Consider the following 27,254-nt stretch of genomic DNA (forward strand, 5'->3'; position numbering starts at 1 on the left):
GGTGCCAAGTTCAAAGGTCACTAGTGAGAATTTTTTCAAGTTCATATTTTTCCAGAAGCAAACATCCAATCTTTGATCTGTGGACCAGAGTTTTTCTTGTTTGTGAGCAGAATGTGTCAAAGGATACAAGCATTTGAATTCCCAAAAGCAAAATACCTGACATCAACTTTTCAGAATATCTTCACCTTCAGAGCACTATTTAAAGCTCTTTGTAGAACTCAGTTTTGGTGAGAAGGCTTTATCAAGTGCTATTAGTGGTATCAACATATGATCTTATTGTCGTGCATATTGTTTTCTCTCTACTGTTGCATTTGTCTTCATTGAGAAAATTATTCTTGCTGATTCTACTCTTACTTCATTAGTGTCTTTGGAGTCTCGAGAAACTGAGAGGAAAATGTCAGAGAAATGAAGCCTCTGGGTAAAAAACCCTATAATATTGCTATGAGATTTAGGTCTCAGATTCTTCAAAGATCCATTCTTTTTCTATTGTACTTATGCAGTTTAAATCATATTTCATAAAGAGAGCAACCTATTCATATTACAACTCAGCTAGGTGGACTTTTTTTCAGATACAGGGAAATTTCCTAATGAATAAACTGGGATTAAAAAATAGCTTTTTATATAACATTCATGCAATCTTGCTATTTATTCCTTGTTTCTTTTTCTTTTTCTTTTTTTTTGCAATGCTGGGAATTGAACCCAGGGCTTTGCACATGCTAGGCAAGCACTTTACCACTGAGCCACACCCCCAGCCTTTTTTCTTTTTCTTTTGACCAGTAGAAGCATGCTCAAAGAAGGTTGGTATTTTGATAGGATACTCACAAAATGCTTTTGTAAGATATGGCATGACAATAAAGATTATATAGTTTGGAAATCCATCTATCATCTATGAAAGGTTAATATTTTTACCTTTTATACGAACATTAATACTACATGACACGTAGGAGATAGAAGTGGAAGGGGGATTTAAAAAGGCTTTCCTAATGGTAAATTGGAATAACATGAAGGTTATGCAATTTTTATGTGAATGGATTACACCTTAATTCAACTCTGCTTAATTTAAAACAGCAAAACTATGAAAATTAATCAATATATACTATTATATTCCCCCGAGGGAATTTCAGTAATGTAGCGAAACTGAAATAAAATTTATCTAAAACAAAAGAAACATGAAATTTATAAGTTATAAGGCCAAAGAAAAAATCCAAAAGCAATTACCTATGGTCTTTCCATAGGTAAGTAACACAAATTAAACATAAGCTTTGTAAAATGAAAAATACATATATAAAGATATAGACACAAGTATTCTTGAAGTAATCAAGAAATATTCACAAGAATTGTTGAAGCACTAGAGATACCAAATACAAAGCCTGGTTCTGAAATTTAAAGCGAGTAATTTTGAATCAAAAGGTTTTAGGAGTTTAGACAGAGAACCAATGACAGCCTGATTTAAGGACTATGACTCGGGGGCAGGGGAGGGGTGGTGCGGGGGTAGGCACTATGCAGGGAAGAACTAGAGATGAGACTTACAAATAAGATGTCAGGGTTAGGAGGCAAAGCCATGTGCTGGTAAGTATGCAGAAACTGAATGATCAGAAAATGTCAGCCATCAGATTTTGAGGTGGGTCATGAGTAAGGAATGATGAATGAAGGGTCTAGTGCTGGAGACCTCACTGTTATGTACTGTTAGACAGGACAGGATGGAGCTATACTGGCCAGGTCATTTATGTACAGGGAGAGTTGAGATACAAGCTGCTATTTTAAAGCTAATTTAAAAATATTTCATGAAAGAGATTGGCTTAACAGTATATGCACCTTTATACTCATGTTTTTCATTTTAAAATAATTTCTAATTTATAGAAAAGTTGTAAGAATTATCTCAAACCCTTTCACCTGGGTTGGCCAATCATTAACATTTTGCTACATTTGTTTATTATTCTCTGTGTGTGTGTGTGTGTGTGTGAGCACATGCATATTTCTCATACAGCAGCCTTGTGATTCAGCCTCTGATGACTTGTGGCTGTCAGGCTGAAGCAAAAGTAATAGTAGAACTTTCTCATGCTGGTATGAAGAAGTCTTGTGTGACTTTTTTTTCCTTTTGGTTTATTAAAACTTTTCCAGAGTTAATAAATAAATTCATGAAGTCAGAGAGGACACAAAGTCTCAGTGTGAAGTAGTTGAGAAAAGATTCAACGGTTTTGGGTCTAGTCAGAGCCTCAATTAAAGTCCAGGAGCCTTAGTTTAAGGAACCTTCTTGAACATCATTTTCTACTGACAATAGATCGGAGCCTGTTGGAATACTGAAGATTCAGCAGATACTGCATTTGGCGTGTGCTAATTTACTGGAACTATATGATCTATTCTCACCAAGAAACTTTTGAGTTTGTCACCAGGCTGCTTCAGATAAGCTAAGTTCCTTCAGCAAGGCAAATGAGGAAGTCATTTATGTAAGCAGAGTCATTTCAGACTGACTCCTCTGACACAGAGGCCAACAACTTGAAAGGAGCAGTTTCCACTGAGTTCGATATGTGCTGAATGAGACACTGGTGACATAGTATGACACACAGTAGGATCTCATGTTACCTTTGTTGAAATTATGTTCTGATGTTGAAACACCCTTCAATCTGCTCCTCAACTTTTAAAGAAGCTAATAATATAATCTGAATTGCTAAGATATTGTTTGTTTCTCTCAATGAAAGCTTATTATTTTACATTTTTCATAGTTTGAGAAGTTGAAGTGAGGAAGTTATTGAAGATGAAGCCATAGCCTTTGTACTAAACAGTTGTTTTAAAATGTCTTGGGATTACAGGTGAATTGATTTTTAGAATCCCTGCTCCATCAGTGCTTTGGATAACAAAAAATATATTTTGTTGGTGGAACTCCATTACATTAATTTTCTTAAAATATTTCGTGATCATTTTTATCTTAGAATGATTTGTATCATTTTTACTTCCTGGCTTTTATTTCCTAGAACATTTGTGAATGTTTTCCCACATCTTTTTCTAAAGTTTTGTTAATGATTTTGCTTTACTTTTCATAATGAGGCTCTCTATTAAAATTTAAGTCAACCATTTAATGACAAAAGGAAATCATGAAAACAAAAAGAGTGTTTTATGCAGACCCAGAATGGACTCTCTCCTCTTTATATCACCACAGCAACTTGGAGTTCTTAGTCCATTCATGCTCATGAATATATGTACACATACATAGATAAAAATATACACACACACTTCATCAAGACCACAATCACCGAGGAGAAATAAGACTAAAATATTTATATCATTGTTTCATAAACAGTGGATGTAGTCAGAAATACTTAGTTTTCTAAAATGCTAGATGACATTCCAATGTAAAGATAAATTTTGAATAGCATCTGTCTTTAAGTAGCAAATTGGAGAAAGATTTTCTAAATATTTTAAATATACCTGCCTAAATGTCTTTCATTATTATTATTCTTAGTGATGATCAAGATTTAGCATTAGGAGGAATGTACCTCAACATTTTAAAGGCTCTATTTGATAAACCTACAGCCAAAATCATACTTAATGGAGAAAAGCTGAAACCATTCCCCTAAAATCAAGAATAAGACAAGGATGCCCACTATCCCCACTCCTATTCAACATAGTACTGGAATTCCTAGCCAGAGCATTTAGGCAAGAAGAAGAAATGAAAGGAATACAAATAGGTAAGGAAACTGTCAAAATATCCCTATTTGCAGACGTCATGATCCTATACCTTAAAGACCCAAAAAACTCTACCCAAAAACTCCTAGATACCATAAACAGCTTCACCAGTGTGGCAGGATACAAAATCAACTTACAAAAATCATTAGCCTTTCTATACACCAACAACGAACAAATTGAGAAAGAATATATGAAAACAATTCCATTTACAATAGCCTCAAAAAAAAAAAAATCAAATACCTAGAAGTAAACTTAAGAAAGGATGTGAATGACCTCTACAGGGAGAACTACAAATCTCTGAAGAAAGAGATCAAGGAAGACTACAGAAGGTGGAAGGATCTTCTGTGCTCATGGATTGGTAGAATCAACATAGTAAAAATGGCTATACTACCAAAAGCAATCTACATGTTCAATTCAATTCTGATCAAAATCCTATGACATTCATCACAGAGATTGAAAAATCTACCCTAAAGTTCATTTGGAAACACAAGAGATATCACAATACTGACTTCAAATTATATTGCAAAGCAAAAGCAATAAAACAGCATGGTACTGGCACAAAAACAGATCTGAAGACCAGTGGAACAGAATAGAGGACCCAGATATGAATCCACACAGCTATGCCCACCCTATTTTTGACAAAGGCACCAAAAGCACATGATGGAGAAAAGACAGCCTCTTCAACAAATGTTGCTGGGAAAAGTGGTTATCTGCTGCAAAAAAGTGAAACTAGATCTATGTTTATCACCCTGTACTAGTATCAACTCAAAATAGATCAAGGACCTTAATATCAGACCCAAAACTCTGAAGTTAGTACAGGAAAGATCAAGGAATACTCTGGAACTAATAGGTATAGGCATGGACTTCCTCAATAGAACCCCAGCAGCCCAGCAACTAAGATAAGGGATGGACAAATGGGACTACATGAAATTGAAAAGCTTCCATACAACAAAAGAAATGGTCTTTAAACTGAAGAGACCACCCACAGAGTGGGAGAAAATATTTGCCAGCTATACATCAGACAAAGGACTGATAATCAGAATATACAGGAAGCTCAAAAAACTAAATTCTTCCAAAATCAATGAACCAATAAAGAAGTGGGCAACTGAGCTAAATAGAACGTTTTCAAAGAAAAAAGTACAAATGGTCAAAAAACACATAAAATGCTCACCATCTCTAGCAATAAAGGAAATACAAATCAAAACCACATTAAGACCACTCTTGGGGATATACCCAAAAGACTGTGACACAGGTTACTCCAGAGGCACCTGCACACCCATGTTTATTGCGGCACTATTCACAATAGCCAAGTTATGGAAACAGCCAAGATGCCCCACCACTGACGAATGGATTAAGAAAATGTGGTATCTATACACAATGGAATTCTATGCAGTCATGAAGAAGAATGAAATGCTATCATTCGCTGGTAAATGGATGGAATTGGAGAACATCATTCTGAGTGAGGTTAGCCTGGCCCAAAAGACCAAAAATCGTATGTTCTCCCTCATATGTGGACATTAGATCAAGGGCAAACACAACAATGGGATTGGACTTTGAACACATGATAAAAGCGAGAGCACACAGGGAGGGGTGAGGATAGGTAAGACACCTAAAAAATTAGCTAGCATTTGTTGCCCTTAACGCAGAGAAACTAAAGCAGGTACCTTAAAAGCAACTGAGGCCAATAGGAAAAGAGGACCAGGAACTAGAGAAAAGGTTAGATCAAAAAGAATTAACCTAGAAGGTAACACACACGCAGAGGAAATCAATGTGAGTCAATGCCCTGTGTAGCTATCTTTATCTCAACCAGCAAAAACCCTTGTTCCTTCCTATTATTGCTTATACTCTCTCTACAACAAAATAAGAAATAAGGGCAAAATAGTTTCTGCTGGGTATTGAGGGGGTGGGGGGAAGAGGGAGGGGGTGGAGTGGATGGTAAGGGAGGGGGTGGGGGCAGGGGGGAGAAATGACCCAAGCCTTGTATGCACATATGAATAATAAAAGGAAAAAAATTTCCATATGTAAACCAGAAAAAAAAAAAAACCACATTAAGATTCCACCTCACCCCTGTTAGAATAGCTATCATCAAAAACACTACCAACAACAAATGTTGGTGAGGATGATGCGGGGGGGGGGGAAAAAGGAACCCTCATACACTGCTGGTGGGAATGTAAGCTAGTACAACCACTTTGGAAAACAATATGGAGGCTTCTTAAAAAACTAAACATATGATCCAGCAATCCCAATCCTAGGGATATACCCAAAGGAATGTGACTCAGATTATTCCAAAGGCACCTGCACACCTATGTTTATTGCAGCACTATTCACAATAGCTAAGCTATGGAAACAGCCAAGATGCCCTACTACTGACGAGGAGCTAATATAGTAATCTTAAACTGACAGAGGCCACTATGGGAAGGTGACTGGGAAGTACTGAAGTGGTCTGGTAGAGATGAATCAATTCAGGTTGTAATACACTTGTGCGTGGAAGCAATGCTAGGAATCTCTCTGTATAGCTATCCTTATCTCAAACTAGCAAAAATGCTATGTCTTTCTTATTATTGCTTATGTCTTCTCTTCAATAAAATTGGAGAAGAGGGCAGAACATGTTCTGACTGGAAGTGAGGGGGATAGGAGGAGAGGGAGTGGGTGGGGGGCAAAGGGGAGAGATGGTCCAAACAATGTATGCACATATGAATAAATGAACAAATAAACAAAAAAAAAGATTTAGCATTCGGCAAAATGCAGAACAATTACAAGATCACAGACTATAAAAAGATATTCCTGAAAATTTAAGCACCTACATAATATATTTTTATTTCAAAGGAATAAAGGAGATATATTGGAACCGTCTTAGACATGTAAGGACTTACTGTGCAGATGGACTCATAAGAAAGAAGTGCTATAATAACCCCATCTTGTGCCAAGTCATATAATGCAGTTACAAGCAGCTATCATGAGGATTCTTAGGAAATCTTTGAATAACTTCTTATCCTATGACAGATGTATAATTACTGTCACCATTTCAGATGTGGGCAGAAAACAAGAGCTAGTATTTTCTAACTAGCAACAACAAAACCAACCAGAAAATACCCTCAAAGCAAAAACCCAACATGAATATTAAGTTGTTTGGAAATTGTATCAACTGAGCATCCTGGAAAGCAGTCATTTCAGAAACTAGAAAGTCATGCTTAGCCATGAAGCAGCTGCATCAGGAAGGCTATGGTACAGTGACACAATCACTGTGAACTAATCTTTGTATGTGTATTCTTGAGTTTCACGAATATATGGACTCATCCCAATGTATTCTAGATTCATAAGCCAGTCAGATTTTAGATCCAGCCTCAACATAAGTGAAAATTACACTGTCTTAAGTGGAAAGTTTAGGATGTTTCCTGGACTGGGCAGGTAAAATGTAATAGAGGGCAGCAAAACTCTAAATTTCATTTGGAAACTCAAAATTTCATCAAGTTTATTCCTCTTTAGTAGGTTCTTCGTTACCCTAGGGGGAAAAAAACAAAAACAAACTAATTCCTTATACCTTTACTCTGTTACCATTTCAGTTTGTTCATGTATCATAGATTATATACATGAACATATATTTACATGTATAAATCTGTTCTGTTTTACTATTTTAAAACATTTTCTCCATATTCCAATGCTTTTAAATAAACTTATGCTTTGTTTACCTTCCTTTTTCTAACTAAAATATTATTTACAAATTAAGCTTTGATTTTCACATTTTTCATGTAGAAGACTTTAAGACATTTTCTGAATAATTAAGGTACACCCATCTGTTTAACATAACCTGTCAATGAGGGTGACCTTATTTTACATTAGTTCTAATTTTGGTTTATCTCATTCCTCTGTACAAATTATTAAAAATACAAATATTTTTGCATAATTTAAGTGACCATTCAGTTTAGGGTGTATAGCAGTATTATAATGGAACAGTCTCTTCTTCATCATGGTAGAATTATTTCATGTTATCCCATTTTAGGAATAGTTTCTGGTAGCATAGTGGAAACTGTAAAGTAAGCACTGTTATCTGCATTCACTTTAAGAAAAATTACTTGGTTAAGTACGAAGTAATTAAGCAATAAGACATGACAGGCATTGCATTTTGGGGGAATTATACAACTCAGATGTCTTAAGAGGTTCAGGCCAAAGGCTGAATGGCTTCAACCACCCAAGAAGACTAATAAACCCTCAAGAAACGCACCACCTGTCATATCTTATTGCTATTAAGGAATGGAAATCATGAAACCAAAACAGGGGGAAAAGGTTAGATCTGTGCCCTTGCTGAGGATTACTTACACGCTGATGACATCACTGACAGTTCTATATGTGTCCAGAGAATTCTAAAAGCATTGCATAATTACTGCACAAACAGCACAACTCATTTGAAACTGCTGCTTCAGCATTCCAAAATAACTGGTCCCCCAATGTCCTCTTTTTGCAGAAATCATATTGGTACTCTTAATCCCAAGCTTTCCTCTTGCACTGATCATTCAGCTTCAGGAGCAGGGATGGGTAAACTGGAGGAGGTGGAGATTGTTATGTAGAAATAATCTTGCCCCCTAGAGGACTGGAGGCATTTGGTTCCTTGTATGTCTGTAACACCCCAAGGTCATTATCTCATGATAATCACATCTCCTGGAGTTGCCTTATTGCTTAAGTGTAACACTAAATTTTAATTACAATGAAATAGAGCTCTTCTGGTACTTTACACAACATCTTGTGCTCTCATTGCCAGATGGAAAGAATGCAGAGCCTTTTCTGTGCTCACGTGTGGTAGTCCTGGGCTCCAGTGCAATAAGCATGTATTGTTTGTTGAGAAAAGCACTTTGCTTTGTGGAATTACTGGCTTTCTTTTGGAATCTTTCAAGTTGACAGTTCATTAAAAGATTTTTGCTTTGTTTAAAAATACTGAAACATGACAGTACTATTTTTCCCCCTGTTTGACTGCAATGGGCATACTTCATTAAAACAATCAAAGTCAGCATGTTGTTCACTAATAGATGAGACAGACTATTTCACATAGATTTTATTTTTGTGGTTTCTCCTTCTTTACTTGTACCATTATTTGTGCACGTTTTTAAAAACTGACTTTACATCTCCTCATGAATTTACTGCATTTTCCCAAGTGATAACAGCACTTAATTTCAGCATTTTGGGCATCTCCTCGGGTTCCTCTTTCGTGCTGATTCCTTCATAACCAGCATTGGCTTGTTGGACTGGTACATAGTCTTTGGAATGACTGTGAACCTGTCTGAGCACCATGGGTGGTGGTATACACAATATCCTTAAGAAATGATGAAAATTATAAGTATAAAGTGTAAATAAAATAATCTTTAGAATGCTTCTATATTCTTACTGATTTGTGATAAACAAGATGCTTGCTGTCAAAATGCAAGTTCTAAACTAGCTCCTGTCCACCATTCTTCCTTCCATGTCACTCTGCTCTAGGCTACTCCTTTATCACAGCCTTCATTACAAGTTTTACACAGCAAGGGTAAAAAAACTCCTCTGTCCTGCTCCTCCAGCCCTCTGCTGTTCTTCCAAAACACCAGACCTACCTTTTTCAAGGGCCTGCCTAGAGGGCTGTTCCCTCACTACCCAGCACACCCCTCCTCTTCTTCAAGTTTCTGCCTACAAGTCACCTTCCTAGGACTAGCTAGGGGGTCATGCTGTTTAAACTGGTAACCAACTTCCTGTCTTACTTCCTGATCTCCCACATGGAACTTGACTTTGTCTTTCATCATAGCATTTATCATCTCCTAGTCTACAACGTGATTCAATTATTTGTCATGGTTAATACTTATTTTTGTCTTTTACTGACAGAACTTGAGCTGTCTGAGAGCAGGAACTCTCCTTTTGTTTACTGATGAATCGCCAGTGTCTAGAACAGTGCCTCGCATACAGTAAGTGTTCAATAAGTAACTATTCAATGAATGAGAAAATGAATGGTTAATGAGAAAGTAGAAGCAGAATTCCCCACAGTAAGAGCAAGGTTTGCCTTTTGACTCCTGGGTTTGTCTGAAACTGAAAACAGTTAAGTAAAATCCAGCTGCTCATTCAAAACAGTAAGAGCTCTGACAAACAGAGTTACATTGATAAAGGTATTTTAGAAAAAGGTGCACTCGTTATTCCCTCAATATTTGCTTGTTGCAAAATACTGTCATATATCTAATATCATATTTGTAATGTTTTACATTAAAATATTTCATTTTATTTTATCCACTCACCTTTCTGAATGCTGCTTATCTTCTCAGGCTACCACAAGTCTATCAATAGGTTTTTACTAGTGATGTTATTGTAAATATTTCTATAAATTTACAATAACTCCACTGTATGCTAATCCACAATCAAGCAATGTTTTCATATGAAATTATTCACTTTAGATTTTAAAGATAGGTATGCCAGTTTGGAAAACACTGTTTTTTTTTTCCCAAAGGTTAATCTTTTATTTTTTTTTAGACAGGGTTTTGGTATATAGTGCAGGCTGACCTCAAACCTATGATCCTCTGGTGTCAGCCTCCTCCGTGCTGGGATTATAGGAAAGCACTGCCACACCCAGCAAAAAAAAATCATTTTATTCTTACCATGTGGATAAGATTTTAGCCATAAGTAATTCTTTTTGAAAGCAAAGATTTAAGAAATAAATTTCATAGTTTGAAACAAATTAAAGAGATGACATGCAATATGTTGTGTTAGCATCTAATTTCCTTTCCTTAATGGTGAATTTTCAATCGTTTTGTCAGTGCTGTGGCCATAACAAAACTCTGCTGTCTCAAAATGCTTAGGATCGTGCATTTTTATTTTACAATGCGTGTGAATTTGATTGAAAGGTGTATTTTTATGTATTGGGCTGCTATGCAAAGTAAGTTTTTTGTCATGTTTTGTTTTCCATTACTATTAGTAATTTGTGCCACAGAATAATTTATAGTTTCCAAGATATGAGTCTATTTTTAGACTACACAATGAATGTATGACTTTGAAATCCTTTTTAATTTTTCCTCTTACTCTATTGTTTTAGTGCTTTGGAATTAGATTTAATTTTATTACATCTCATCAAAAATTGCTTAAAATTCTTTTTTTTTTTGGTGGTGGTACTGGGAACTGAACTTGGGACCTCAAGCTTGCTAGGCAAATGCTCCACCACTTGAGCCACATGGTCAGTCCAAAAGCTGCTTAAAATTACAAACGACTTTAGAACAAAAGCTACACTCATTCCAGGCTTGAAAGACCTGATATACCCTCCCTGATTCTCTCCACCTGGTCATTAAAACCTGGTACACTGGCTTTGTCTAAGTCTCCAGTTCTCCAAGCCATTCCTACTTCTTCAGCACAAAGATAACCAGCCAGCTCCTTCTTTTTCTGGCTCGTAAATTATCATGTTCTCAGAGAAATCTGCCCTCCCCGGCCTTGCAACACCTTGTTTATACATGCATTGCCCATTTCAGCCTGCAATCATTTTATTTGTTCATTGTTATCCTTCCCTTCATAGCACAAGCTCCTTAAATGCAGGGCCTGAGCTGTCTTATCAGCCTTGTTTCTCCAGCAACTTGCACATATCAGAAACTCAGTGTTGAATGAATGAATGAATGAATGAGTTCCTGTATTCAAGCTGGATTACTTTTACTAAATATGTGAATACTGTTGTGAAATTTCCAGATATCTCATTAGTAGTAATTTTCCCTCTACGATTTTGGTTAAAAACTATATAAAGTCTGGGAAATGTAATAAATGTCTATGGCAAATGGGTGGGGGGTAAGATTTGGAGATGGGCATGATGGCTCACAGCTGTAATCCCAGCTACTCAAGAAGCAGAGATCAGGAGCATTGCAGTTCGAGGTCAGCTTTGGCAAAAAGTTAGTGAAACCTCATCTCAACAAACAAGCTGGGTGTGATACTGAATGCCTGGCAATATGTAGAATTGTGGTCTGAGTTTCATCCTGGCAAACACACAAAACCCTACTTAAAAAATAACTAAAGCAAAGAAGTAGAGCACCTGCCTAGCAAGAGTGAGAGTGGAGTTCAAACTCCAACACAACCCAAAAAAATTTGGTAGGTTTTTTTTTTTTATTAGTACAGTCTAGCCCCTTCTAGACATCGTAGTTCTATCTTCCCTCTTCTCATTTAGGAAGGTGAAAATTTATGCCTGTAAATTCTGTGTATTAATTTCTCTTATAATCATTTTTGTTACATTTTAGTTTACAGAAGGCTTTGGTGTTTTAAAGTGTGTTTTACCCAGTGATTTCTTTTTTCTTCTTTTTTTCTAAGTGGAACTGTTCATTTACTTTCAGCAGTATGTATGTAGTGAAACACGATTCACAATTTTATAATTCTCTTATTCAACTCACAGAATGTACCAAATCCATTGAAAATTTTTGTTTACAGTAGGTTTTGGTGATTTAAAGTGTGTTTTACTGAGTGATTCCTTAAACTAGTGCAGCATGATAGACTCTTCACTAGATTCACCAGGTATTTTAGATTTGCTATAAAATCATTTTGACGCTTTCCTATCTTGAAAGTTCTTACTATTTTTGAAGTTGTCACTTATGAGAACCCAAATTATCAGGAAATTTGACCGACCTTTTATTTTTTTCTAATTGAATTAGTATGGAACATGTAGCATGCTTCTAATGTGTGGTTTCATCCTTGTAGTTCAGTATCAACTAAACTTGATTCTCTCCCTTAGCATGATCACGAAAAATACAAAGAAAACACTCAACATCATTTAGTAATTATCTGGAAGCCAAATGACTATAGCACAGGGCGATCCCATTGTGGAAATTTCACCCTGGCTGTAACCTCTTATCTTGCTCTGCTCTTACACACAGGTCATATTATACACTGCTTTGTGCTAGTTTGACAAGAACTAATGTGGATGCTTAAATATTTTAAAGGCTGAACGCTTCTGAATGATAAAATACAGAGCTGATCAAGCCTTCCTGTTGCGTTTGTGGTTAATGATAAGGTAATTTAATACTTTTTCTTTTTTGGTCTATTAGTAGTTTCCACAACAAACATTAAAGTTCCTTTAAGGAAAAATCTTCAAATAAGGCCATGCAATGACACTTTTTAACTACAGTTGTTTTTTATTCAGCCATAAAATCTATCTTTCATAAAGAAACCCACTTACATGTCTTACTTCAGTGAAGGTTATTTGTAGACTGAAGGTCTTTTCTTGTCAAGAGATGATGAATACCATGTGTGAAGACAGAAGAGCATCAGACCTGTATTAGCTGGAAAACCCACTGATCTGTGAATAACCTAAAAAAGAAAACCTGAAGATTAGCAACGTCGCTTTTAAGAATGATCCATCAAATTCAACAAGCAGATTCACAGAGATGAATCATCTAGTTCCTTTTTATACCTACTGCACAGTAAAGGTTATTGCTTTTCCCTACAAATAAAAGTTTGAAAATAAAGGAAGGGGAGGCTTTTGAACACTCCTTGGTATAAGCCAATAATTTTAAAGTGTTTCTGATATTTTAGATGTAAATCCTTTCTGAAACAGGGTAGCCAATTCTTTCAGTATTGGATTCAGTATTTGGGGATTCAGTTTCCATTCTTGTGTATTGGGGAAACCAAATTCTCAGTGTACTTTTTCAAATTCTTATCCCAAACTTTAATTTTATGGCAAGTTAAAATATCTGCTGAGATTATTTTTAGGAGCTTTTTAAATGGCTTACACAGTGAGGTAGTATTTAGATAAATAAAAATACCTATTTTACTATTCTGGAGGCCAAGTTAATTGATTAAAAGAATTAAAGATTTATAGTTAAAAATCATTACATGATGTATAATTTTGTTAACATTAAATGCTTTGTTTTTATATTAAAATCAATCTAAAAGCACAGGATTACATTTTTCATAGTATAATTTTCTAGGTTTTAATGTACTATATTAAGGTTGTTTCATTCACTTATTTTCTGATGAACTTGAATGGATAGAATAACATAAAGATAGAAAACACTACAGAGGAATAATTATAAGAATTTTCTAGATTTCTTTCATGCCAGTATTTTTAATAGATAAACAATTTCAATATAATTTAAATGCAATTTATGTAAAATTTTCTTTTTTACTTAGGTATACCAGTATTAGACAACAAAAAGAAAGAATGACATTATAATACAGATATAGTATTTTTTAAAATTTTTGTGCCTTAATTTCTAAGGAAGATTTCTGGCAATGTATACTTCAGTAAGTCATATTCGCCGTTGGATGATTTTTTTGATTAAGTCAACAGTAATTTAGCTTTTGAATATATTTTCTTTAAAAAAATACAAATCTCATTTTGAAACATGTCTTCTAGGGAATTTTTAATGATGCCTATTTAAATAATTAGTTTCTAACATGCCCAACATAATGAAAAATAATTTTTACAGTGACTAAATGACAAACTTTCTTTGCGTTTAAGCAATTAATAATCATTTATGCTTTGATATGGAACATTCTGATAATGTTATTTATAACAATTTCCATTATGTAAATTAATCAGGAAAATAGCAACACATGCCTTAAAGAGTGAGTTTTATGAATGAGAAGTTTTCTGCTAGAAAAATTTTACTGTTTGAAACCACTCTAGGGAACTTGAAGACTTCATCTCTCATCAGATTATTTGGAGTAATAAAAAAATAAGAAAAAGCTAAAAAAAAAATCCTAATCTAGGGACACAAATTGACTTTGTTTTAAGATGAAATTCAAGTTTCTAAAACTCAGATAATAACTATTATATAATATAAATTCAGCTCTGTACATTTTAAAATTCCATTTTTTTTCTAACGAGTTAAAACTGAGAATGTCAGTTTCAGTTCAAAGAGTAAGAAAGGAAAACTCCTCAGGTTATTAGAAGCTTAAACACTGCAAGAGGCCTTGAAGCTTTCGTCCCACCTAGTAGAACAGCCATAAATCATAGGTGAATGCAGGAGCAGGAACCGTCAGCCGAGCTGAGATATAGAGCTGCAGCAAAGTGGAAAGCACGAGCTGTAGAACTGAGCACTGAAGACCCAGCTAAATATCGATTTTAACTTGAGCCAAAATAGTCACCTGTTCAATTTAATAATCCTTCCTGTGGATAATCAAGCAAACTTTAACTAAATAAAAAAATGGCTTTCAACAGATTTGGCATTTATGAGAGTCAAAGAGTGAAATGATCTAATTCAATAGCAACGTTCACGGGGCTGCAGTAATAAACAGCATATACAGTTGATTAAATGCAGAAGGGAGTTGAGGGTGAAATTTTCCTTTTGGAAACAGCTTCTGGTCCCTTCTTCTGATGGTGCAGGTGACATGGGACTGTGTCCACTCCTCTACTGTGCTTTGTGGCTATGCTTAGCCATTGGGTGCATTTAAGACAGACTAGAAAGAGACCATTCCTTTTCATTCAAAACACATCGATGTCCATCCTTTTGCTTCTCTTTGTGAAGTCCATGAATTTTTTAATGAGAGCCACTGGCTTCACCTGGCATTGTAAGTGACCACCAATGAATCATTTTCTTAGATTATTATAGGGCTTCTATTTACTAGGCTCCAAAAATGGGTTAATTTTCAAGTGACAGTTGTTCTCTGAAAAAAAGATAACTTGAGTAATCTGGGGAAGCAATCAGTTTGGAAATATATTAGTAATTGAATCCAATTCCAGAAAGAAACAATAACTATGGTCAATTGCCAAAGGAAAGAAAAAGAACAAGACAGAATTTAGTATCAAAGTATTGTATTTTACTATAGAAGCAGAAGATTGTAACATTTAGAAGAGACTGGTGAAAGGGAGATTAAAATTTTTTCTAATTTCAATTTTGGAAATTTGGAGACATTATGTTACAGGTGACTGTATATTTCATGATTCAAGTTTTGCTTCAAATGTACAAATGCTGGTACGCATAGATGTCTATATAAATACAAGAAAATATACTAGGCAGATTGAAAGGTTATCACAAACATCTTAAAAGTAATAGTTACTGACCAGTTTTCATTCAAGTAATATAAATAATTTTATTACATATATGTGTTTTCTATACATATTTTCAAATAAAAATGAAAATCCATGCAAAGAAAAGTCCTCAAGTTTTCCATTGCAAACACCACTGAAATGTATATAATTTGGTTATATTATCAGAAAAATATAGTTGAATAAAAATTAAATATAAAAATGCAAAATCTTTCACATGTTTAGAACATAATGTTCTAAGCGATTTAAAATTATTGCTTAAAGGATTGGTGGAATGGCTCAAGTGGTAGAATGCCTGTTGAGCAAACATGAAGCCCTAAGTTCAAACCCTAGCACTGCCAAAAAGAATGTAAATAAAAATATAAAATTATTGCTTAAAATTAGAATATAAATGATCAATAAATCAAGTCTTTAAACAAAGCTGCAAATTTCAATTTATAATGTTTAAAATTATTTTAAGTCTTTTCAATTGAATAGATAAAATAATCCTGATTTTACTATTCAATGACCATCTAATAACCAATGCAAGTGACTGTTTTCTAATTTTCTTAATATGGAAAAATATTTTTCATTGGCCCAATACTATTGCAAATACTGACTAACTCAGGAAAACTATTACCTTTAATACAAAGAGAAGCTAGAAGATGACTAAGGGGCACTATTAGAAAACCATACTTTTCCATCTATTGTGTTCATACTACCTGAGAGAAAGAATTTGAGTTAGCTAATATAAATTGTCTGTAATCTATGCACTTCTTCTGCAAGTTGTAGCACAACCTACAAACATCAAGGACATGGCAATGGAGGTGTGTTTTGTTTTGAAGATACTGGGCAGATCAACACAGAGAAGCATTTCTCTGGGGCCTGAACCATGTTAGGTACAAGAGCAAATGTGTAAGACTTGGTTGTTCTGTGGCAGTAAGTGAATGGACTGTAATGACAGAGTTGCTACTTGTTGTTTTAATATGCTTAATTTTGTATGTGTGTCGTGGTATGCAGGGCCTCAAAACATGAAGCCTAGTGTACCTGGTTTATGGAGGTGCATGTACCGACCATCTCAAATTCATAAGTTTTTATCGAGCACATGCTATATGAAATGCACTGAGCTGCAGAGAATACATAGACCATAATTTGAATATGCTCCTATTGGACATGTCCTTTAATGTCTCAGGGAATGTGTGAGGTAAGTTATCTCGTGTACAGATTACACCAGTAGTGGGCAGACTGGAAGAGGGACTGGATGATTAATTCTAGTTGAGATCATAGATTAATTAATTTGAAATGGACTTGGAAGAACTGGTAGTATTTAAGTAAATAAGAGATGAGGCATTCTGGGAATATAGGACAGCTTTTAAAAAGAAACGAAGGAGGCTAAGAATACTGTCCAGATTAGAGAGTGGTGGATGGACCCGCATGCTAGGCTAAGGTACCTGTGCTTTCTTATGTATGTTGTAAAGAAATATAATAGGTCTTTGAGTAGAAAAAAGGCATAATCACTTGAAGTATATGCTTACTTGAAATGTTCCTTCTTGCTTAAATAATATGCACATAGTTAGAATCTTGTCAAAGCACAGAATATGGATGGACTTTGATGAAATTAAATATTTAGTGGTCACAAGTCCTTGTCTAACGCCATACTGATTTAAGTGTAGGCATTTCCCAGAACAAAAGATGGATTATAAAAGCCAAGTATTTTATTCCTTAATTGCTTAGAAGCTAGTCTCCAATTACAGCTCTGAGCTTTAGCTGAGGTAAGGTTTCAGCAAAAGTTAAATTTAATAGAAAGCATTAATTCTTCCCCATAACAACCAGAGCCTAGCACAAATTTTAGAATGCACTTACAGCATGTTCAAAGGGCAGACATTTATAAGGATATAACAAAACACTGTGCTAAATTTTAGCTAGAATATAGGTCTATATGCTACTGTATTGTAAAATAATTGACTTAGCTCTTTGAAAAGAATATATGGTACATGCACTTATGAGATAACCCATTTTATGGAAAAATTTCAAAAGGTGTGCTAATAGAGTCATATTTAGTATTTAATTCTTTAGCCAATTTTATTCTGGGAATGAGGAAGATAAGAAGGAATTCTGGCAAGTATTACTTTTTTTGTTCTATGTGAAACCTTAAATGCTATGAGGTAAAAAACAGGGAAAGGAAAATAGACATCTATATCTAAAAGGCCCAAATAAAAAAACTAGAAAAACTCAGAGAAAACAGTAGACACTTTTGTTTGTTTATTTATTTCATATCAAGAGTAAGCTGGTTGTATTCTTTATATTTTTAAGAAATACCTGTATTGGAGTAGGAGGTGTGGCTTAAGTGGTAGAGTGCTGGCTTACAAAGTGTGAGGTCCTGAGTTCAATCCTTAGTACTGAAAAGAAAAGAATTACCTAGAGTAGATTATTACTCCAACTTACATTCCATTTGAAGATAGTTAGCAAGTTAGGCAGTACTTCAGATAAGATACCATTTGCAATGTTCATTGGTTCAATTGAAGGAGTTTGGAGACGAGTTGTCTCAAGTGAAAATGAAAGACATTGGGATGAAGTCACTCTAGACTCTCTGGCAGTAGTTCTCCTTAAGTTTACAGAAGTGACTTTGTTCCTCACTAAAAACGTACTTTTTCCAGCATCTGTGAGAAGAAAATCTCATGTGGAGTGTGGGACTGACCACAAGTTTAATCATGTACATGGAATGACAAGGAGGAACAGGGACTCTGTGATGAGTCTGGATAAACTTAAGGAGTGGAAACATATGGCAATAATAAATACTATTAGATGAGGTATAATCATATTTTAATATAATTTTAGTAATCTGCTTTCCTTATCCAATGTTTGTCACTCTAAGGTGAACTCTCACTGCTCTGCCTCTTATTTTTTCCTTACAAGATTAATTTTTTAATTGCTTATTGCCTTTATTTAGCCCCTTGCCATAGCTCTTTAACTACAGCATATAAAACTATATTGTATTCAGGACCAGGAAATATTAAATGAGATCCAGACCTCAGCAAATCAGAAAATGAATTAGAAGTTTATCTAATTCTAGAAGAAAAACATCCTATTTTTATTATTCTCATCAAATGAATAATTTATTCTTTAAAAAACTTTCATCTTAAGGCATTCATAAACATAGAAGTAGAGAACTTTAAGCAATGATCACATTGATTATACTTTTTTCAAATTTCTGTCTAAACAAAAATGCAAAAATAATTCAATGCATAGTGTAGATAGAATAATTATGGGAGGAAGAGCTATATGGCTTTGGGAATATACTGCTTCATCTTGGATACAAGTGCTACCTAGAGTCACATAAAACCTAATTCATGGAACATGATCTAACTAAAACAAAACCCACATTAAGCATTAAATGATGGTTAATATCAAAGCCCCATTTATAACTAAGAACTACAGTATAAATCACTTAACTGTAATTATGCATCAGTTGATGTAACCACTGGTTATGCAACAAACCATGTAACATTAGATTCTGGCTCTTGGTGTGCTCTGGTAACTCATGACCCCATGGACATGTGGGCATATCCAACTCAGGGCAATACAGTGAGCTTGAAGAGAAGACTGAGTGATGTCAGACTGCACTGTGACATCATCACAGATCTTAAAAAGTGATTAAAAACACTTACAACCTTGAAGGTATACGCATGTTATACAGCAATTACCGAGCCAGTGGATGAAAAGTATGAGAGGTCAAAGTACTTCCTGGAAGACAGAGATGTTTTAGAAGATGTTAGGTACAAAACAGTAAGTCAAGCAAGCAGGAGGCTCTGAAGAGTGATTACACACCCTGTGTTAATCTGCTGTTTCCTTAATGGTGTCACCAATGAATGAGAAATTTCTGAAAAATTTGTTTGCGTGAGATCGTCAGTCTTAAGCTGCTGACATCTACTACTCCTAACTCTAAGATACAAAAATGCCACAATGGTAGTAAATTACAGTGGGATGTTAAAGGTAAGGAGAAAAGCATAGTCTCTGAAGAAGTTCATGCAACAAAGTTGAACATTAATTCATTGAATAGTGGTAATAGAGACAGCTCAACCATTGTCTCAGCAATCAACTGGTTAGTGGAATGATGGTCTAGTCTCCATGCAAACATAGTTTTTCTATCTCACTTTCATTTAGCTAACACACAAACCCATGCATTTAAAGTACATATTTCTTTAATGATGTATTTGAGAAATTAGAGTTTTTATATTCTGTAATACTTATTTAGTATTTGAGCTATTTTATCAAACTATTGACCCTTGTAGTCTTTCTGTTTTTATTTTTTCTTTCTATATGATAAGCTTCATAAGAATAGAACTAAAGCCTCTAACACCAGGGAAGGCAAAAAATAATTATAAATAAATAATTTTATTTCTTTGAATTGTTCCAGCTCACTATCATTTGGTGATAACTATTGGTGATATAACTCTGTAAAAATATTTGCATCCTTTTTTCCTTTCTAAGAAAAAATATATTCTGTTCCCTAATGATTGTAGACAAGTATATTTTGTGCTCTTGGGGTAATTTTTCTATTGGTTAACAACTTTATTGGAAAAGTGTCATAGACAGTAATTTGTACTTTAATCTTATTTTTTCCTCCTCTACCTTTCCCTTTCTTTTTTCCTCCCTCCCTACTTTCTTCTCTTCTTTCATTTCTCTCTTCTTTTTTGATCATTTTTATTGGAGAGAAAAGTCAGATTTTACTTTCCTTTATAATACTTTTGAGAGCGTTTTTTGAAGTTATATGACTTTTATTCGGGGGATATAAATGAGTACATCTGTGAAATATAGGCTAGAGGACTGTGATGGAATCTCCAAGTTTTCTATTTGAGACTTTCTTGAGAGTCTCAAGAAGACTTAGTAGGGAAATTGTGAATAGAAAATTAATCTAGAGTGGCCTGAGTGGAAAAAGGCTTAGAGTGGCTCTATTGTATCAAATAAGCATGGGAGCTTTCTCTCTTTTTTAAGGATGTTAGTTTTTTTCAAGACGGAAATTAGTTGAAATTCTCCTCTTCTTCCACAATTAAGTAATAATATGTGGCAAAACATGAATTATTACATAATAATTCATACCTTGTGCTTTACCAAGAATGAGGCCATAGGATGAGTGCTTGTTTAAATGCACAAAGTTTGAGTTATTGTATCATAATTCACATACCGAAGTGTCATATTGTGATTATAAAATGGCCCTGTGCAAATATTATTAATTTTTTAAAGTTCGGAAATAAATTATTAAAAAATAGCACATTATGACTTCAAAAGAACCTCTCTAATGTGAATTCATTAAAAGTGGAATGAAAAATAAATTAGTGTACATTGATCCAGAATTATATATAACCTTTCTTGATGAGCTGTTTGCATTGACATACCATTGTGAAGCATGCACGCTCTAATTTGTAGCTGCTGTGTAGATGGTTTTGTTCTTTAACATCCCAACAAATAATGCATTCTTACTTGATATTTTCTCTCAAGGGCATCACTTAACAGCAGCTGTAAGTCAGAGTCTCTGCAGTCAGTTTTAGTACTGTTTATTTTGTTTGTCAGGGCTGCATGTACAAATCATGAAGGATAAATCTCTTCTGCATTTGACTACTGACCACTAGCATTTGCAGCTCACTCCTTCATTGGTTCCTAGAACAATACCTTTTGCTGGTCTCTTTCTACCTCCATCTTTTCCATATCTTCTTCTAGTTTTTCATCTTTCTTCCCATTGTGAATGGATCGTCTTCAGTTCTTGCCATACTTTTGTTTTTCTAGGTTTGGTCCTTCTTCCAGAGGTATTATCTAGTTTAATTGTCCTCTTTTTGTAGGCAACTCCCTAATGTAGTACTGTTTCTAAAATTTCACTCATACCCCAAATTACTAGTATTTCCTGTTATTATTCCATTTATAAAATTCCACACACTGAAACCCAGCTTCTCTAAAATGGAGCACTGTTTCTTCTCTAAATCAGTTTCTCTTCCTGTTTTCCCCAGTGCCAGCAATGCTTTCAGTCTCTGAGATTAGAAGTTCTTCATTTGTCTTTTTCATCCAAATATTGCACCCTACTTTGTACTAGCTATTCATGAGGAATAATTTAAGGTGGGTGCTCTTAAAGAATTCTGCAAACTAATGTAATAGATTTAATAGGAAGAATGGGGTGTGCATGACAGGGCGCTTTCAACAGCCTCTACCTACAGTTATCATGAAAAGCTTCCTCGTCAAGGAGAAGTTCACATTGAGGTGATCTTAAATGATGAGTGTAGTCTCCAGGAGTAGGTGGGTCACTCAGGTTAATCAAAACAACAACCAAAGAAAGTCTTCATTGTAGTTAGCTTTAAAATACCTTCATTTATGGAAGAAGTGGAAAGACTGCGGCTGGAGGCCAACCTTGGGCAAAAGTTAGCAAGACCCTATCTCAAAACACAAGTCAGTAATGCACGTTTATACTCCCAGTTACATAGGAGGTAGAGGAAGGACCGTCATGGTCTGAAGCTATCCCAGGAGAAAAATCATGAAACTCTGCCTGAAAGATAAACCAAAAGCATAACGTGGGTAGAGCACTTACTTAGCAAATTCAAGGCCCTCAGTTCAAACCCAGTATTGCCAAAAAAACCAAACCCAAAACAACAATAAAATGGCAGTGGTAGAAGCTGCTTTATTATTTTAATGTTCTTATTTACCAAAATAAATTTCAGTGAAGCTATCAGTCCTATAAAAATTTTTAAATGCTAATAAATTTTAAACACAGGAGATTACTGCTGCATATCCAGAGTCCCCAACTGCTTATCTCATATGCTTGCCTCATATTTCCTTCATCGTATGAAAAGTGTCATACTTTTCTTTAAGCTCTCCATTTATGTGGCTATTACCCTAATTTAGAAACTCACTATTTCAATACTATACCATGCTTATATCTGACCTTGTTCAATTTATTCTTTTTCTATTCTATTTTGTACTCTATTGCAGATTGAGCTTCCTGAAATCCTAATTTTTTTCTGCCTCTCCTGTCTGTCTTCTGATTATGTGATAATGGTATCTTTCAATAAGTTTACTCTTCAAGACTTCATGCCCAACTATTGGGCTTCTCCAACATCTTTCTCATGCATTGAGATAAGAAAAGTCTTAATTCCTATGACTTTAAAAAGTGAAATATCAACTGATGCTGGCCTTGGAGTCCTTTGCACAAATATCCTTCGGTCTTAGGCTCTTGTAAATCCTCTTTTTACCCTTTGAGTACCCTCTAAAGCTCTCTACTCGTTCTTAAATTTCTGCTGCATTAGCACATTCTCTATAAAATGTTCTTCAAGCCTTACAACTCCCATCTTTCTCTTCTATTTCAACTTTCAAACTTCTATCATATCAAGTACCAGTAGGATTTATTATATCATCCAATATCAATTATTTTAAAACACTTGTTAAGGTTAAAGCACTGTTGGAGGTAAAAGAAAGAAACAAGAAAGGGAAAAGAACAAAAATATTAATATTTCTTATATAACAGATACTTCTTGGTGTTCAGATACCCAAGTCTATGTCTTTCAGAAGCTTTCATGCTAGATGTGAAGCGTCAATATGAAAATCTGTGATGCAAGAAGGTTATGGTAAGTGTAGATCTAAGATTTGGTGATATTGTGGAGGAAAGTCACAGTGATTTTGATTGGTGTGCCTAGGAATGGCTTTAGAAGAAGTTGGTATGATCTGGGTATTTTAGGAAGTATAAACTTTGAAACGTGTTAAAATTGGGACAAGAACAATCCAGGCATAGGGAGTATCAGAAGTAATTATTAGAAAGTAGAAAAATGTGCTTTGTATTTGGAGAAGTGTGATTGGTCTCATTTGGCTAGATCATAGTTTAATTCATTATTGATCTCTAATTAGGTTTACTCATAGCTTCACTGAAAGTCTCTAGAAAGATGGAGTGTGACATCACTTTTTAAAATTTCCCTAAAGAATGTAGCATGGGCAAAGGTCATAATAGTCACTCAATAAATATGCACTTGATTAATTTAATGTTATGAAGCACAAAGTTTTTCCTAATAATTATATATCACTTTTATTCCTCAGATCTTCTTGAAAAGTCATTTGCCCATTTGATCTTCCAAAGGGATTGCTGAAGTTGGGATTTTTTAAAGATAATTTTCTCAGTGTCTAAATGATGAGCTGAATGGGCAATAATTAGAATTTAATGCTTTAAAATGCACACTTTTATGTTGTATAACTCTCCAACACTACTTTTTAGACTTCTGATTCTTGTGGTTGTGAAATGCTTCTCAGTTACTATTCTTTTTTCAGTTAACAATTATCTAGTGACTATATTATGCCAGATTCTGCCTGCCTAGGGGTTGGAAGTTCTGAAAACCCCAGGACGACTAAGGTTGCAAGACACCCTCAGATTGAGAACATGTTTGTCCTTAGGTTAAGAATGTACATTGAGAATCAGGAAGCGCTAGGGAAAAGCATTCATTAGCCAAAACACATTTCTCAAAGTTTAATCCATCTCTGTTTAATTTACATACATTGAGAATCAATGGGGTGTCAGCCATTGTAATGCATAAAGATAGCCCCTTGTCTCAAACAATTAAGATTCTTGAAAGGACTCACCAGTAAAATGGCAGTTCTCTCAGTGCAGACTTCAAATTGCTCTTACCAGGTTTATCTCTTCTGCTTATTATTAATAAGACCTAAATTTCCCAAGACATAAAAATGTCTATATCAAAGGTGGAATCTCTCTGTATAGCTATCCTTATCTCAACTAGCAAAACCACTATGTCTTTCTTATTATTGCTTATGTCTACTCTTCAACAAAATTGGAGAAGAGGGCAGAACAGGTTCTGCCTGGAAGCGAGGGGAATAAGGGGAAAAGTGGGCGGGGGGCGGAGGGGGCAGGAGGGAGAAATGGCCCAAACAATGTATGCACATATGAATAAATGAATAAAGAAAAAAAAAGTAACTTTTTAGAATCGATGCAAAGACAACAAAAGTAAACCCTTGCCTCCCTTGTCATAGTTGACTTTCATGTGGCATCAGTATTTGAATCAGCTGAGTTTTATTGCTACGCTTGGACTCTTATGATAGCTATCCACAACTTCCAAAACATGTAAAATGCAAATTTTTGCATGCATCAATTAACTGCTTCATTAATAAACTTTGGCCAGAGTGTAAAAGATAGTCAGTTGATGATATGGGGAAAAAAAAATCTCTGACTCTTAGAACTACATTTATAGCTTAGTGAAATGTATTTAACAACACTTCTTTATTTCAGCCACTAAAAGTGGGTCCTAGCTGAATTACTTTTCCTGCCTTTAAACTCTTTCTCTAGATAAGATGATGGAGGAAGGGCAAGAGAAAATCAAAAACAAACTTAATAACACCATACCTTCGGAGCAGCTTGATTTATAATGAGTTTGTGGGAACATTCTGAACCTATTTCATGTTGAATTACAGTCCACCTTTACAATGGCTGCTAGGAAGGAGTTCAGGAACATACTCTGTACTTCTTCAATCCTCTTCCTGCTCAGCCACTAAAATTTAAAATGCGATACAAACAAAATGCATCTATAAATTTATATAGTAACTACACAAACAAATGCAAACTCATTCTTAGTAACCATAAAATTACCTTCTGTTATCTATCACTTTGTGAATTATAGTTTCTCGCTTGGAACAGCCACCAGCACAGAATTACACTGCCTCTCTTCTTACCTTGTGTCCCTGCTGCTCTCCTAACTGCAATCAATAGTCTTGTGGATAAACAAATGATTAAAGGCCAAGATGAACTACTGTAAATAAGGATCACATTATCTATTTTTGCACTGAATATAATTTTTAAAAATCAGTGTCTAGTTTTGGGTACCCGGCTTGAATCCTAATCTACGCAACATCCTTTTGTTTCTTTGGTCTCATATTCTTAAAATTCTTAGAATGGACAATTTTTTAAACAGGTACAAGGTAAACAGTGAAATAAAGACAGATTTCAATGCACTTGTTATTGTACAGTATAAACTGCATATATATAACCATACCATGAAACATGGAAATTTTAGCTCCAAGTCATTACAATTCACAACTTCTTTAATACTAGTTCAACCAGTGACACTGGATAAATATGAGTTTGCAAAGTTTTGTAAGTTTGGTCATTATATACTAATAACTTTCAAATAAAAGATGAAATCATATGTTTTTCTCTTTTAATCACACATGAATATAAGTAAATGGATTTTCTTTAAGTAACAGGTTACACAATATTTGATTTTCATTTTTAGATGAGAAAAAAACCCTGAGAGTAGAAATGTATCTCCAAATATTTTCTGCATCAAAATTTTGATTGAATGGCTAAAAGGTCTAATTTTATTTTTACTTAATATATTGCTATTTAGTAATTTCAAAATAAAAGCTAATCAGTATGGTTGACAACCATCTTATTTACACCTTACTTTAGCTTGAGAAAATTTCAAATGCTATATAAAACATTGTATCATTAAACTCTAGTGGTAACATTTAACTAGGCTGATTTTTGAATAATTATTGTTTAGTCAGATTGGTAGCTACAAATGAAGAGATCTTGGAAATATCTTATGACTGCAGAAACAAATTTAAATACATACAAAGGCAAGGAAAGCTCTCAGGAAGTAGGTTTAAAAGAAACAGAGGGGAAAGATGTTAGATTAGAGATAAAACATATAGAGAACCAAATGTGGACCAACATTCAACCAATAGCATCATCAAAGGTATAATGAAAGATAGCCTCCTTAAACAGAAGGATAAATGCCCAGAGAAATGTGTGGGAAAACAGAACAAAACGAGTAGACTGTTGTGGAGGTATTTTCAGAACAATAAAGACATTTTAAAAGTTTCTAAAAATAGACAAATATAAAGTAACAAGCATTAGATCAGCATTGCTGAGGTTCAGAGCAACTACCCTAAAATATAACACTTGGCACCTTGAAGATTTTAAGCTAAGGAATCTGAGAAAACTGTGAAAGGAAGACGGTCATGTCATCTTCCCTGCTCTTCCCTCTGAAGCAGACCATAAAACCCAGGAAGGATTTTCCAACCTTTCTCTGAAGTTGTTTATAAAACCCTGTGACCCTGTGTAAGAGGTGCCCTCCCTATACTTGGAGGAAAAGAACACTCATCTCTGAGGACACAGAGCTACCAAGAGGAATCTCAAACAAGCAGGCCTTTCTAAATTTCCCTTGCTTATTATCATGAAATCATATTCATTGTGTCTTATCATATATCTCGACCACTCTCCATTCTTCTGCAAACCTATTATAAAAAACACTCAGGCTCAAATGTTTTCCCAAGTCTTCATTTCCTTATGATGTTTCCCAGGTCACCTAAAACTTATATTAAATGCATCTGTATGTTTTTCTTTTGTCAATCTGTCTTTTGTTATGGGGCTCCCAGTCAGTGAACTTAAAATAGGAGAAAAGAAAGGTATTTTTCTCTTACTGCAACATTGACCACACATTTGTGTAACTGGATGTAAGGAAATAATAGGGTAATACCTTTGAGGGTTTAAGAAATAATGATTTTAATCTACAGTTACATACTCAGCTAATTACTCAGTCAAAATTGAAGGTAGAAGTGATATATTTTCATATGTAGAAGGATGCTGAAG

Source organism: Castor canadensis, chromosome 10 (genome assembly GCF_047511655.1).
Source record: "Castor canadensis chromosome 10, mCasCan1.hap1v2, whole genome shotgun sequence".
NCBI lineage: Eukaryota > Metazoa > Chordata > Mammalia > Rodentia > Castoridae > Castor > Castor canadensis.